General features: G+C 45.7%; 1 protein-coding gene and 1 long non-coding RNA gene across 3 annotated transcripts in view; one reads left to right on the forward strand and one right to left on the reverse strand.

Annotated features, from left to right (window-relative positions):
* Positions 1-3,905, reverse strand: part of LOC119959625 — a 28,022-nt gene extending 24,117 nt beyond the window's left edge. The window contains exons 1-2 of one of the 2 annotated variants that reach the window (XR_005459242.1): positions 3,834-3,905; positions 236-351 (exon numbers count right to left, since the gene is read on the reverse strand). This is a non-coding gene — a long non-coding RNA (uncharacterized LOC119959625). Of the gene's footprint in view, positions 1-235; positions 352-3,827 lie in introns of both variants that reach the window. The other variant, XR_005459241.1, reaches the window with a different exon arrangement.
* Positions 1-12,376, forward strand: part of LOC119959644 (zinc finger protein 721-like) — a gene marked incomplete at its 5' end in the record, with an annotated part of 90,404 nt that overhangs the window by 64,232 nt on the left and 13,796 nt on the right. The gene's annotated exons all lie outside the window — the stretch shown is intronic.

Consider the following 12,376-nt stretch of genomic DNA (forward strand, 5'->3'; position numbering starts at 1 on the left):
TGCGTTGATACGGTTTGGGGGGTGTTACAGTTGTTATGGGTTATTTTGTTGCATTTCATTGTTTGTTGTTAGATTTTATATTTTCTGTAAAAAATTCCAATAAAAATTATTTAAAAAAAAAGAACTGAACAGTTCTCCAGGTTTGGTCTAACCAGGGTTTGTGAATCTCGGGGCTTTTCCAGTCACACTGAGACCAGAAATCTTCCCTCACAGACAGAACAGACAAACCTTTTACCTTCCACATCCAGATGCTGCTGATATTCAGGTTCTGATGAATCGAGTGACTCTGTCAGATCGCAATGTGACGTTTGGTTAGCGTTTCCCGTCTATTAAACCTCCTCTTCCAGTATCCTGTAAATTTACAGAAACCTCATTGTCAGTTTAGGATAGAAATTCACAACATTCTCTCCTCACCAACTTTGATTAAATGTATTCCTGGAGGTTTGGTCACATGACCTGCCCCCATCCTCCAACCATTAATCGGTCAACACATCCATCCTTGTGACACACTGCCTTCCTCGGCCAATTGGGAAGCAAGAGGACTCATTACCTTACAGGACAGTTACTGTCCTAACGATTTTCCAGACACCCAGGTATGAATCTCATCAACACAGGGAGCGGAGTTGGTGTGAACTCGGGCAGGAGGAGCTTCGGAACAGTAAATATAAATAACGTACCTCAGGGATTCACGGCCTAGACAGCAGGGAGAGGAGTTGGCACAAATCCAGGGAGGAGGAGCTTCGGAACAGTAAATATAAATAACTTACCTCAGAGTAAAGCTGATTGGCAGGTTGGGAATCTGTTCTAAATTTGAGAAACTGGAGTAATTAACTAAGTAGGGAGTAACTCGGAGATCAGTAACCAGGAAATTGCTGTTAGTATCTACAATCAACGATTTGGATGAGAATGTACAAGGCATAGAACATTACAGCGCAGTACAGGCCCTTCGGCCCTCGATGTCCTTGATCAGTAAGTCCTCTGTCCTTCATCAGTAAGTTTGCAGGTGACACTAAAATAGGTGGTATTGTAGACAGTGAGGAAGGTTATCAAAAATTGCAGCAGGATCTTGATCAGCTGGGGAAGTGGGCCGAGAAATGGCAAATGGTGATCAATACAGATAAGTGTGAGGTGTTGCATTTCAGAAAGTCAAATCAAGGTCCGACTTTCACAGTGAATGGTAGGGCCTTAGGGTGTATCATGGAACAGAGGGACCTTGGAGTTCATGTGCACGGTTCTTTAAAGGTGGAGTCACAGGTAGATAGGGCAGCACGGTAGGATAGTGGTTAGCACAGTTGCTTCACAGCTTCAGGGTCCCAGGTTCGATTCCCAGCTGGGTCATTGTCTGTGTGGAGTCTGCACGCTCTCCCCGTGCCTGCGTGTGTTCTCTGCTTTCCTCCCACAGTCTAAAGATGTGCGGGATAGGTGGACTCTCCATGCTAAATTGCCCTTAATGTCCAAAAAAAAGGTTAAGTGGGGGTTACTGGGTTACAGAGATAGGGTAGATAAGTGAGCTTGAGTAGGGTGCTCTTTCTAAGGGTTATCCAGCTCTGGAAGACTCGATGGGCTGAATAGTCTCCTTCTGCACTGCAAATTCTCTGAAGAAGGTTTTTGGCATGCTGGCCTTCATCAGTCAGGGCATTGAGTATACAAGTTGGGAAGTTATGTTGCAGTTGTACAGAACGTTGGTGAGGTCGCACCTGGAGTATCGTGTTCAGTTTTGGCTGCGTTGCTATCGGAAATATGTTATTAAACTGGAGAGAGCGCAGAAGAGATTTACAAGGATGTTGCCAGGACTCAAGAGACCGAGTGAAAGGGAGAGATTCGACAGACCAGGGCCTTTGTCTTTGGAGCGTAGGGGACTGAGGGGTGATCTTATAGAGGTGTATAAGATCATGAGAGGCATGGACAGGGTGAATGCACTCAGTCTTTTTCTCAGGGTTAGGGAGTCGGGAACTAAAGGGCATAGGTTTAGGTTAAGACGGAAAAGAATTAATGGGAATCTGAGGAGCAATGGTTTTACGCAGAGGATAGTACGGAATGAGCTGCCGGAGGAAGTAGTTGAGGCAGGGACATTGACAACACTGAAAAGGCATTTGGACAGATACATGAATAGAAAAGGTTCAGAGGGATATGGGCCAAATACAGGCCAATGGGATTGGCTTAGATGAGCTTTTTGGTTGGCATGGACCAGTTTGGGCTGAAGGGCCCATCTCCATACCATAGATTCTATGAACCCCAAGTCTCTTTGGACACCCACTGTACTGAACCTCTTTCCATTTAGAAAGTACTCAGTTCGATCCTTTTTCGGTTCAAAACAGATAACCTCTCACTTGGTAATAATGCCACAATCTTGCCCATTCACCTTGTCTGTCAGTCAATATCTTCTTGCAATTTAATGCAATCATCTACGCCGTCTATGATGCCACCGAACTTTGTATCATCAGCAACTCAGAGGGGCTGGTTTAGCACACTGGGCTAAATCACTGGCTTTTAAAGCAGACCGAGGCAGGCCAGCAGCACAGTTCAATTCCCGTACCAGCCTCCCTAAACAGGTGCCGGAATGGGGGCTTTTCACAGTAACTTCATTTACTTGTGACAATAAGCGATTTTCATTTCATTCACAGTGCAGAAGAGGCCCTTCGGTCCATCAAATTTGCACCAACACATGATAAACCTGACCTAATCGCATTTGCCAGCACTTGGCTCATAGCCTTCAATGTTATGACGTGCCAGTCTCCATCCAGGTACTTTTTTAGAGGATGTGAGGCAACCCGTTTCTATCACCCTCCGAAGGCAGTACATACCAGACCGTCACCACCCTCTAGATAGAAATATTTTTCCTCACTACCTGTATCAATAAATCTAATCCCCACTCTCTGCTGGTTAGCCAATCCTCTATCCAAGCTAATATATCATCTCTCAACCCCGTGGGATTTTATGTTGATTATTACCTTTTGTGTGACACCTTATCAAATGTATTCTGGGAGTCCAAATACATCTACAGGACCCCATTATCCACTTGGCTTGTTACATCTTCCAAGAACTGCAAGAAATGAATCAAACACAATCTACCCTTCGCAAAACCACGCTGACTCTGATGGATTGCAGTTTGACTTTCCAAATGTCCAGATACTGCTTCCTCAAAAATGGATTCCAACAGTTTCCCAACAACAGACTTTAAACTAACTAGTTTCCTACTTTCTGCCTTTTTGACCTAATCCAGTGACATTGAAGATTTTCTCAGTGACCCTCAGTCACCATCATTGGGATTAACTTTAAATTCCAGATGTTATTAAATTAATGGATTGGACCTCATGTCCCCAGAACATGTTCCTGTCTCTCTGGGTGACTAATGCAGTGACATTGTCACTGGGTCAGTGTGTCCCCCCCCCCCGGTCTCTCTGAGGTTGTTTGTGGAGAGAAGCCGGAAGTAACGGACAGTGAGAGTGGAGAATGTTCATTGTTCGGCTCTGGGGCCGCACTGGGGATTTGTAAACCCCGCCCCCCAGCACGGACCTCTCACCTGACGCCTCACAATGCCCGAGCAATGATTGACGGCATCGCGCGACCAATAGTGGAGTCGGCGGGTTCGGGCGGACATGTCGGGAGTGACTGGTCCTCCAACCAATCGGAATGAATCAGGGGCGGGACTGGGCCGAGTGAAGCATGCGCACTGTGATTAATGGCGACGCGGAAAAGGTTCTTTCTTGGATCTGTAATCAGTGACGGTGGGAATGGCGGGTCGGAGGGAGAGCTGGATCATGCGGGTTGATAGGCACGCTTCGTAAACATGTTATGTAAACCGAACACCTGACAAAATAAACCACCGGTACCTGGGGATCTGAGAGGACTTTGCAGTTTTGTTCCAGAAGAGACTATGCGGCCGCCATCTTTATTTGGTGCTCGCAACGCTACGCATGCGCCCTCGGCATCATTATTTAGATCAGTCGCGGTAGTGCGCACGCGCATCCACCATCTTTATTGGGGCACGAGCAGCAGAGCGCAGGCTCAGTCGCCATCATTGTTGGGGGCAACATTTTTTAAATGTGTCTTCCTGACTGTTTCACGCTGAGTTACAAATTCTTATTTATGGGGCAGAATATATGTCGAGGGCAGTGACCATAATTCGAATTTATATTATGACTTGAACAAAATACAACTTTTAAGACTTTTAGAGAAACGTCAGAAAATAACAATTGACACTGAGCCACATGAATGAAAATGAAATGAAAATCGCTTATTGTCAGGAGTGGGCTTCAATGAAGTTACTGTGAAAAGCCCCTAGTCGCCACATTCCGGCGCCTGTCCGGGGAGGCTGGTACAGGAATCGAACCGTGCTGCTGGCCTGCTTGGTCTGCTTTAAAAGCCAGCGATTAGCCCTGTAAGCTAAACCTTTTCAGCCTCTCATGAGGAGATATTAGGTTTTAAGGAGAATCCTAACGGAGGAAATTGAGTCAGAGAGTTTTAAGGAGGAAATTCCAGAAATTGAGGCCTTGGCAACTCAGTAATGGTGAAGAGATTAAAATCAGGAATTCTCAAGTGGCTGGAATTAAATGAGTGCAGAGATCTCAAAGGGGTGTGTGTGGAAGAGATTACAGAGATCTGGATGATCACTACCATGGAGGAAAAGAAGAATGAGAAATTAAAACTTTTTTGTGCCTTTTAAAAGGAAGCATTTGCAGATCAGTGGGACAGGGGCTGGTGTGAGTTAGCACATAGGTAGCAGAGTTTGGGATGGGATGGAGGGGGTTGTTTAATGTTGGAGTCCGGCTGCGAGTGCATTGGAATAATTTGGTTGAGACGTAACAGAAGAATGGATGATGGTTTCTGCAGCAGATGAACAGAGACTAAGGTGCAGAAGAGCTATGTTCCTGAGGTGGAAATCGGCAATCTTGGTGATGATGTGGATATGTGGTTAAGAGCTCATCTAGGGGTGAAACATTTGACAGGAATGGAATTGGTAACAAGGGAGTGGAGTTTGTAGAGGGGACAGGAAGGGAATGGGTTCAGTCTTCTCAATATTTAAATGGAGGAAAGTTCTGCTCATCCAGCACTGGATGTCGGACAAGATCAGACTGTGTGTGGCTTGGAAAGGAACTTGCAGGTGGTGATGTTCACATACATCTGCTGACCTGCTCCATCCAGGTGGTGGAGGTTAAGTGTTTTGGAGATTCTGTCAAATTGTGATTCAGTTGTTGGTTCATTGCTTCCTGTTACCCTCACTCCGTTCTCTCTCCCTTTCTGCACCTGCGAGTTCACACTGGGGAAAGGCCTTTCACCTGCCCCGATGGTGGGAAGGGATACACTCATTCATCCCAACTGCTGACACATCAGCAGATTCACAATGATGAGCGACCTTTTAAATGCGGGAAGTGCTTTAAAAGTTCTCGGGATCAGGTGTCCCATCAAAGAGTTCACACTGACGAGAAACCATTCAGCTGCTCCGACTGTGGGACTGGGTTCAGACGATCGTCTCCACTCACTCTACACCAGCGGATTCACACTGGGGAGAGGCCATTCACCTGCTCCCAGTGTGGAAAGGGATTTATTCACTCAGGCAACCTGCTGAGACACCAGTGGATTCACACTGGGGAAAGGCCTTTCACCTGCCGGGAATGGTTCAAGCTGGCAGTTGGTACTCAGATTCCCCAGTACAGACACCCTTCACTTTAAAAATTACATTTCATTCAGACATAAGAGAAACCATCACCTGTTCCCCCACTGCCCCCCCTGCCCCCCCCTCCCCCCTCCCCCCCCCCCCACCACCACCACCACCACCACCACACACACACACAAATACCCCGCAGGCCCAGAGGGACAGTGAGAGTCCAAAACATTGTTGTACAGTCTGATTGATATTTCATATGAGCCTTTTTCTGTCCCATAGAATCCCTTCAGTGCAGAACGAGGCCATTTGGCCCATCAAGTCTGCATCAACTCTCCAATACGGCACCCCACTCCTCCACCCTATACCCTGAGGCCCACCTAACCTTTGGACACTCAGAGGAAATCTTTTTAAATGGCCAATCCACCTCACCTGCGCTAACCACAGTCTTTGGACTGTGGGAGGAAACCGGGGCACCCGGAAGGAACCCACGCAGACACGGGGAGGAAGTGCAAACTCTACACAGTCACCCAAGGCCGGAATCAAAACCCCTCCCTCTGATCTCCAGTTAGCCCTGTTTGAATGAAAAGAGCCCCAGTTTCTCTCATCCCTCCATGTAACTAAAGCCTCTCTTCCCCGGGATCATCTCAGTGAATCTCTTCCACACCCTCTCCATGACATTGACATCCTTCCTGGTGTAAGATCCTCAAAACCTGATCTAATATTCCAACTGCAGCCTAATCAATGATTTGTCCAGGTTTACATGACATCTGTCATTTTGTACTCCACACTTAGAATTATAAAACCTTGGATCCCATGTGTTTTTGAAACACTTTATCAACTTGTCCTCCCACGTTTAAATATTTGTGTATCTGAACTACTTTTTGGGTTTGGGAGATATTAACATAACATGGCTGAAATTCATTGACATCCAATGGCTGATATAATGTGTGTTATGGGGGAGAGAAGTTTAGTCTGAGTTAGAAACTCAAGCAGGAGCTTCACTGCAGACAGGTCACCGTGGAAACGCTGATAAGACATTCCATTCCACAGAATCGACTCATTGGAAACTTTTATTGGATCGGGGAGAGGACAGAGTTTGTCTGTTATTAACCTCAACATAAACTTAAACCAGAGTGAATAATAGAACAGATTAAATTCTAACCTGTGATGTTTTCGCTACAGTAGTGGAATTATCAGAAATAATAGAGTTAACAGGCAGGGTAGTTCAGGGAAAATGAGGAAATTACTGCAGAAACTTAACTGCTGGGAACCAAGAATGTGCCCTTGTAAATCACAGATTAGAGAAACTCCTGCTGTCTTTTCCTCACTTGCTGCATGAACTGTGTTCCGTACTGGCCACCAAACCTCAGGAAAGATATATTGCAGTTGGCAACAGTCCAGTACAGATTGACCATGATGAAGTGAGGCTGGTGAACTGAGTGAGTCCCTTCCCACACATGGAGAACATTAACGGTCGCTCCTCAGTGTGAACAGGTCGATGAATCTCCCGGTCTGATTAAATCTATTCCACAATCCCCAGATTTCCAAGGTTTCTTCCAGCGTGACTACATATCGTTCGAAAGGTCAGACCATCGGCTAAAACGTCATCCACATTCCGAACATGGGAGCTGTTTCTCCCACATTGAACAGGGTCTTTGAACAACGAACAATACAGCACAGGAACAGGCCCTTTGGCCCTCCAACCCTGTATCGGTCATGATACCAACATTTGCCAAAACCCTCAGCACTTCCTTGTGCCGTATCCCTCTATACCCATCCTATCCATGTGTTTGTCAAGATGCCTTTTGAACGCCGTTAACGTATCTGCTTCCACAACCTCCCCTGGCAATGCATTCCAGGCACTCACCACCCTCTGTGTAAAAAAAACCCTGCCTCGCACATCTCCTCTAAACTTTGCCCAGGGACTTAAACCTATGCCCCCGGGTGACTGACCCCCCCACCCTAGGAAAGAGTGCCTGCCCATCCACTCTATCCATGCCCCTCATAATCTTGTCGACCTCTATCAGGTCATCCCTCAACCTCTGTCTTTCTCATGAAAACAATCCGAGTCTATTCAGCCTCTCCACATACCTAACACAATCCAGACTAGGCAACATCCTGGTAAACCTCCTCTGCACCCTCTCCAAATCCTCCACATCCTTCTGGTACTGTGGCGACCAGAATTGTGCTCAATATTCCAAGTGTGGCCTTAACAAGGTTCTACACAACTATTGCCTGACTTGGCAGTTTTTATACTTGCTGCCCCGTCCAATGAAGGGAAGCATTCCATCTGCTTTCTTGACTATCTTGTTCATTTGTGATGCCAACTTGAAAGATTTGTGCACATGCACACACAGATCTCTCTGACTTTCTATATTCCTGGGAGTTTTGCCATTAACGGTATATTTCCCCTCATAATATAATAATATTCTCCTTAACCAGTAATGCTACTCACCCACCCCTTTTACATCCCTCTCTATCTCTCCTGAAGCATCTCTATCCTCCAACATTCAGCTGCCAATCCTGCCCTTCCTTTAAACATGTTTCTGTGATAGCCACAACATTGTAATTCCAAGTACTAATAAGTGCTCTAAGTTCATCTGCCTCCCCGCTATACTGCTGGTGTTGAAACAAATACTCTTCAAACCACTGTGTTTGAGCAGACAGGGTGATGTGATTCTCTTATTTTTGTTCTCCAATTCACCTTCAGTTATTACACCTTCTGGCTCCCACCCCCCTGCCATACTTGTTTAAATCCTCCCGAGTGACGATAGCAAACCTCCCAGCCAGGATATTGGTGCCCCTCCAGTTTAGATGCAACACGTCCTTCTTGTACAGGTCACACCTGCCCTGGAAGAGATCCCAGTGGTTGTTCACCCTCCCCCTTCAGGATGTCCTGTGTTCGTTCAGAGACATCCTGGATCCTGGCACCAGGGAGGCAACATACAATTCTGGAGTCTCTTTCCTGTCCACAGAAGCACCTATCTGTGCCCCTTCATATAGAGGCCCCTATAACTATCGCTCTCCCACACTTTGTCCTCCCCTGCTGAACAACAGAGCCGGTTGTGGTGCCACTGTTCAGGCTGCTGTTGTTGTTTTCCCCACTGGGTTACCCCCACTAACAGTATCCAAAATGGTATACCTGTTAGAGAGGGGGACAGCCATCCTGCACTGCCTGCCTGCCCTTTCTAGCGGTCACCCATCTGTCTGATCCAGTGAACAGACTGTGGAAATAACTTTAACCAGTTACACAGCTTAGAAAAAACATCACACCATTCACAGCAGGGAGACACCGTGCATGTGTTCTGTGTGGACGAGGCTTCAACTGATCATCCAACCTGGAGAGACACAAGGACACCGGCACCATGGAGAAAGTGTGGAATTGTGAGGACTGTGCGAAACGGTTCAAATGTTCATCTCAGCTGGAAAATCATCGATGCAATCACACTGGGGAGAAGCCAATCATCTGTTCTGTCTGTGGGAAGGGATTCAGTATGTCAGGCAGCCTCATGTCACACCAAAAATTCACACTGAGGAGAGGCCATTCAGCTGCACTCACTGTGAAAAGAGGTTCAGGCAGTTATCTAACCTCAATGTACACCAACATGTTCAGACTGGGGAAAGACTGTTCACTTGCTCTGTGTGTTGGAAGGGATTCATTCATTCATTCAGCTTTCTGATATACAAGCAAATAAACACCGAGGAGAATCCACTTACTTGTACTCAGTATGGGAAGAACTTCAGGCAGTCATCCACTCTCATTGCACACCAACGTATTGACACTGGGGAAAGACCGTCCATCTCCTCTGTATGTGGGAAGAGATACTCTCAGTCCAGCAGCCTACTGTTTGTTACACACACCTACTCACACAGGGGAGAGACCGTTCATCTGCTCTGTGTGTAGAAAGGGATTCACTCAGTCATTTAACCTCTTAACATATCAACAGCTTGATGAGTGACTGAAGAGACTGGATTCTGCTGTTATTGCTGCTGTTAATCACATACAGGATCGATCGTCTGACAATATTTGGTTTATTTCTGCTGATGTCAACAACCCCTATAACTGGCTGCAGTTCAATATTCTGGATTCGTCACTGATTTTGGGGACTACAGGGTCTCTTTTTAGAAACATATTTCCTCTTTATTCAAGATCTCTCCCAGGAACACACTTGCTACAGCATTACAAACTTTTACTTTAATCCTAAATAGTTTCTGATGCACAAGCAAATACACACCGAGGAGAATCCACTGACTTGTACTCAGTGGGAAGAATTTCAGGCAGTCATCCACTCTGATTGCACACAAACATATTCACACTGGGGAAAGACCGTTCATCCCCTCTGTATCTGGGAAGAGATACTCAGTCCGGCAGCCTACTGTTTATTACACACTTGCACTTACAGAGGGGAAAGACTGTTCATCTCCTCTGTCTCTGGGAAGAGATATTCTCAGTCCAGCAGCCTGCTGTTTGTTGCACACACGTACGCACACAGAGGAGAAGCCGTTCATCTGCTCTGTGTGAGGAAGGGATTCACTCAGTCATTTAACCTCTTGACACATCAACAGCTACATGAGTGACTGAAGAGACTGGATTCTGCTGTTATTGCTGCTGTTAATCACATACAAGATCGATAGTCTTACAATATATGTTTATTTCTGCTGATGTCAACAACCCCTATAACTGGCTGCAGTTTAATATTCTGGATTTGTCACTGATTTTGGGGGCTGCAGTGTCTCTTTTTAAAAACATCTTTCCTCTTTATTCAAGATCTCTCCCAGGAATAACAATCCTGATTCTTTTGCTGCCAGTCTGGGCTCAATAAAATTTGAGACGGATTTGCAGGTATCAATTATTGTTTATTTTAACCAGCTGGCTGGGTGACTCACTCTATTGGGAGAGCAGGACACCACCAGTCTCCTGCCTCTTCAACAGCCAGAGAGCCGAGGGAACAAAACATCTCATTTCTATACATTCAAGTTGCATCAAGTTTCACAAACATACGACCAAATAAGGCAACAGTACAAATGCAAAGCTCCCATAGGCTTTCCCTACATTCCTTAACATGGCCTGAGGCCCCTTTTCCCAGTATCCCTGGCAACAAAGAAATGGTCCTAGTGGCTGCCCATCCCCCTCTTCCTGCCTTGAATCCCAGTTGATGTTTAAAAGTCCACTAACCTAACTCCTTATTCTACTGCAGTAAAATTTTACTCCTAACTTGGCCTACTACCCATTATGCCTTTCTGTTCATTTCCTCAGGAACACACTTGCTATAGTGTGATACACTTTTACTTTAATCCTAAATAGTTTTTGGTGCAAAATCTATAATTCAGTTTCTGAAACATTCTACTGATCTCCGATTGGAAAATGCTGATTAATCCTTGCTGGCAATTCTTTCTGATTTACACATTTTTCACTGTGACACCACCATTATGAAATTAAATTATCAACATGAAATAAAACCGTAAAATATTTCACCACCTCATGAATAGAAACTTAATCAACATTATTATTGATGAAGATTGGAAGTCGCTGAGTTGAATCATTTCTGACACAACAGCCGTAACATTTAGTAAAGGTGGAACCCACAACAAAGACTGGTTTGAGAGCCACTCAGCAGAGATGACATCTGTCGTTGAAGCAAAAAGCAATGCCGACCCGAGGCCCAACATAAACCCAAAAGCCAGAACAGTCCATCACTTGGGACTTGAACATTGCCAAGACCATTTTGTAAAAGATGAAGATGCTGTACAAATAAATACTGGTGCAGCCTACGTCAAGGAATCCGAAATGCATTTGATTGTGGATTATTGTTTTTGAATTTAGAGTACCCAATTCATTTTTTACAATTAAGGGCAATTTAGCAGAGCCAATCCACCTACCTTGCACATTTTTGGGTTGTGGGAGCCAAACCCATGCAAACACGGGGAGAATGTGCAAACTCCACATGGAGATTGACCCAGAGCCAGGATTGAACCAGGGACCACGGCACCGTGAGACAGCAGTGCTAACCACTGCGCCACCGTGCCGCCCTGATTATGGATTATGGTGAAATTCTCACCCGCAGATGTAAATATGTCCCGCTGGGTTGAACACGACTGTGAGCTGTACTCCTGTGAGATGGACACCTCCCAATCTCTGTTTGACTCTCCTGCAGCTTCCTGTCATGGTTGAGTTGGACAAGGAACCCTCATCACTTGAACTGGGAAAGGCCATTGATTGCTGAGAAAGCAGAAAGGTGCCCGGCAAGGATGGAATTACAGCTGATCTGCTCAAACACAGAAAGTCCCATTGACTGTCACACCTTCATGACCTGCTCCTCCTCTGTTGTTAGGTTTTCAGCTGTTCCTCATTTCGACGATGACATCTACTAAGAGTAATGTGTTTCTCTTGTGGTCTTTCTGCGATTTGAGAAGGTGTTTCTCGATCCACAGATCTTTGGCAGAGATCCTTCTCTGCCACTCTCTGCCTCTTCATTGAGGCGTTGGAATTCAAATGTAATAATAATAATAATCTTTATTGCTGTCACAAGTAGGCTTACATTATCACTAATGAAGTTACTGTGAATAACCCCTAGTCGCCACACTCCGGCGCCTGTTTGGGTGAATTCAGAATGAGAAATTCACCTAACAAGCAAGTCTTTCGGGGAGAATGTGCAGATTCTGCACAGACAGTAACCCAGGCGGGAATCAAAACTGGCGCTGTGAAGCAACAGTGCTAACCACTATACTACCGTGCCATCCTAATGATGCAGTTTGATGGACACGTTG

Source organism: Scyliorhinus canicula, unplaced genomic scaffold, assembly GCF_902713615.1.
Source record: "Scyliorhinus canicula unplaced genomic scaffold, sScyCan1.1, whole genome shotgun sequence".
Taxonomy (NCBI): domain Eukaryota; kingdom Metazoa; phylum Chordata; class Chondrichthyes; order Carcharhiniformes; family Scyliorhinidae; genus Scyliorhinus; species Scyliorhinus canicula.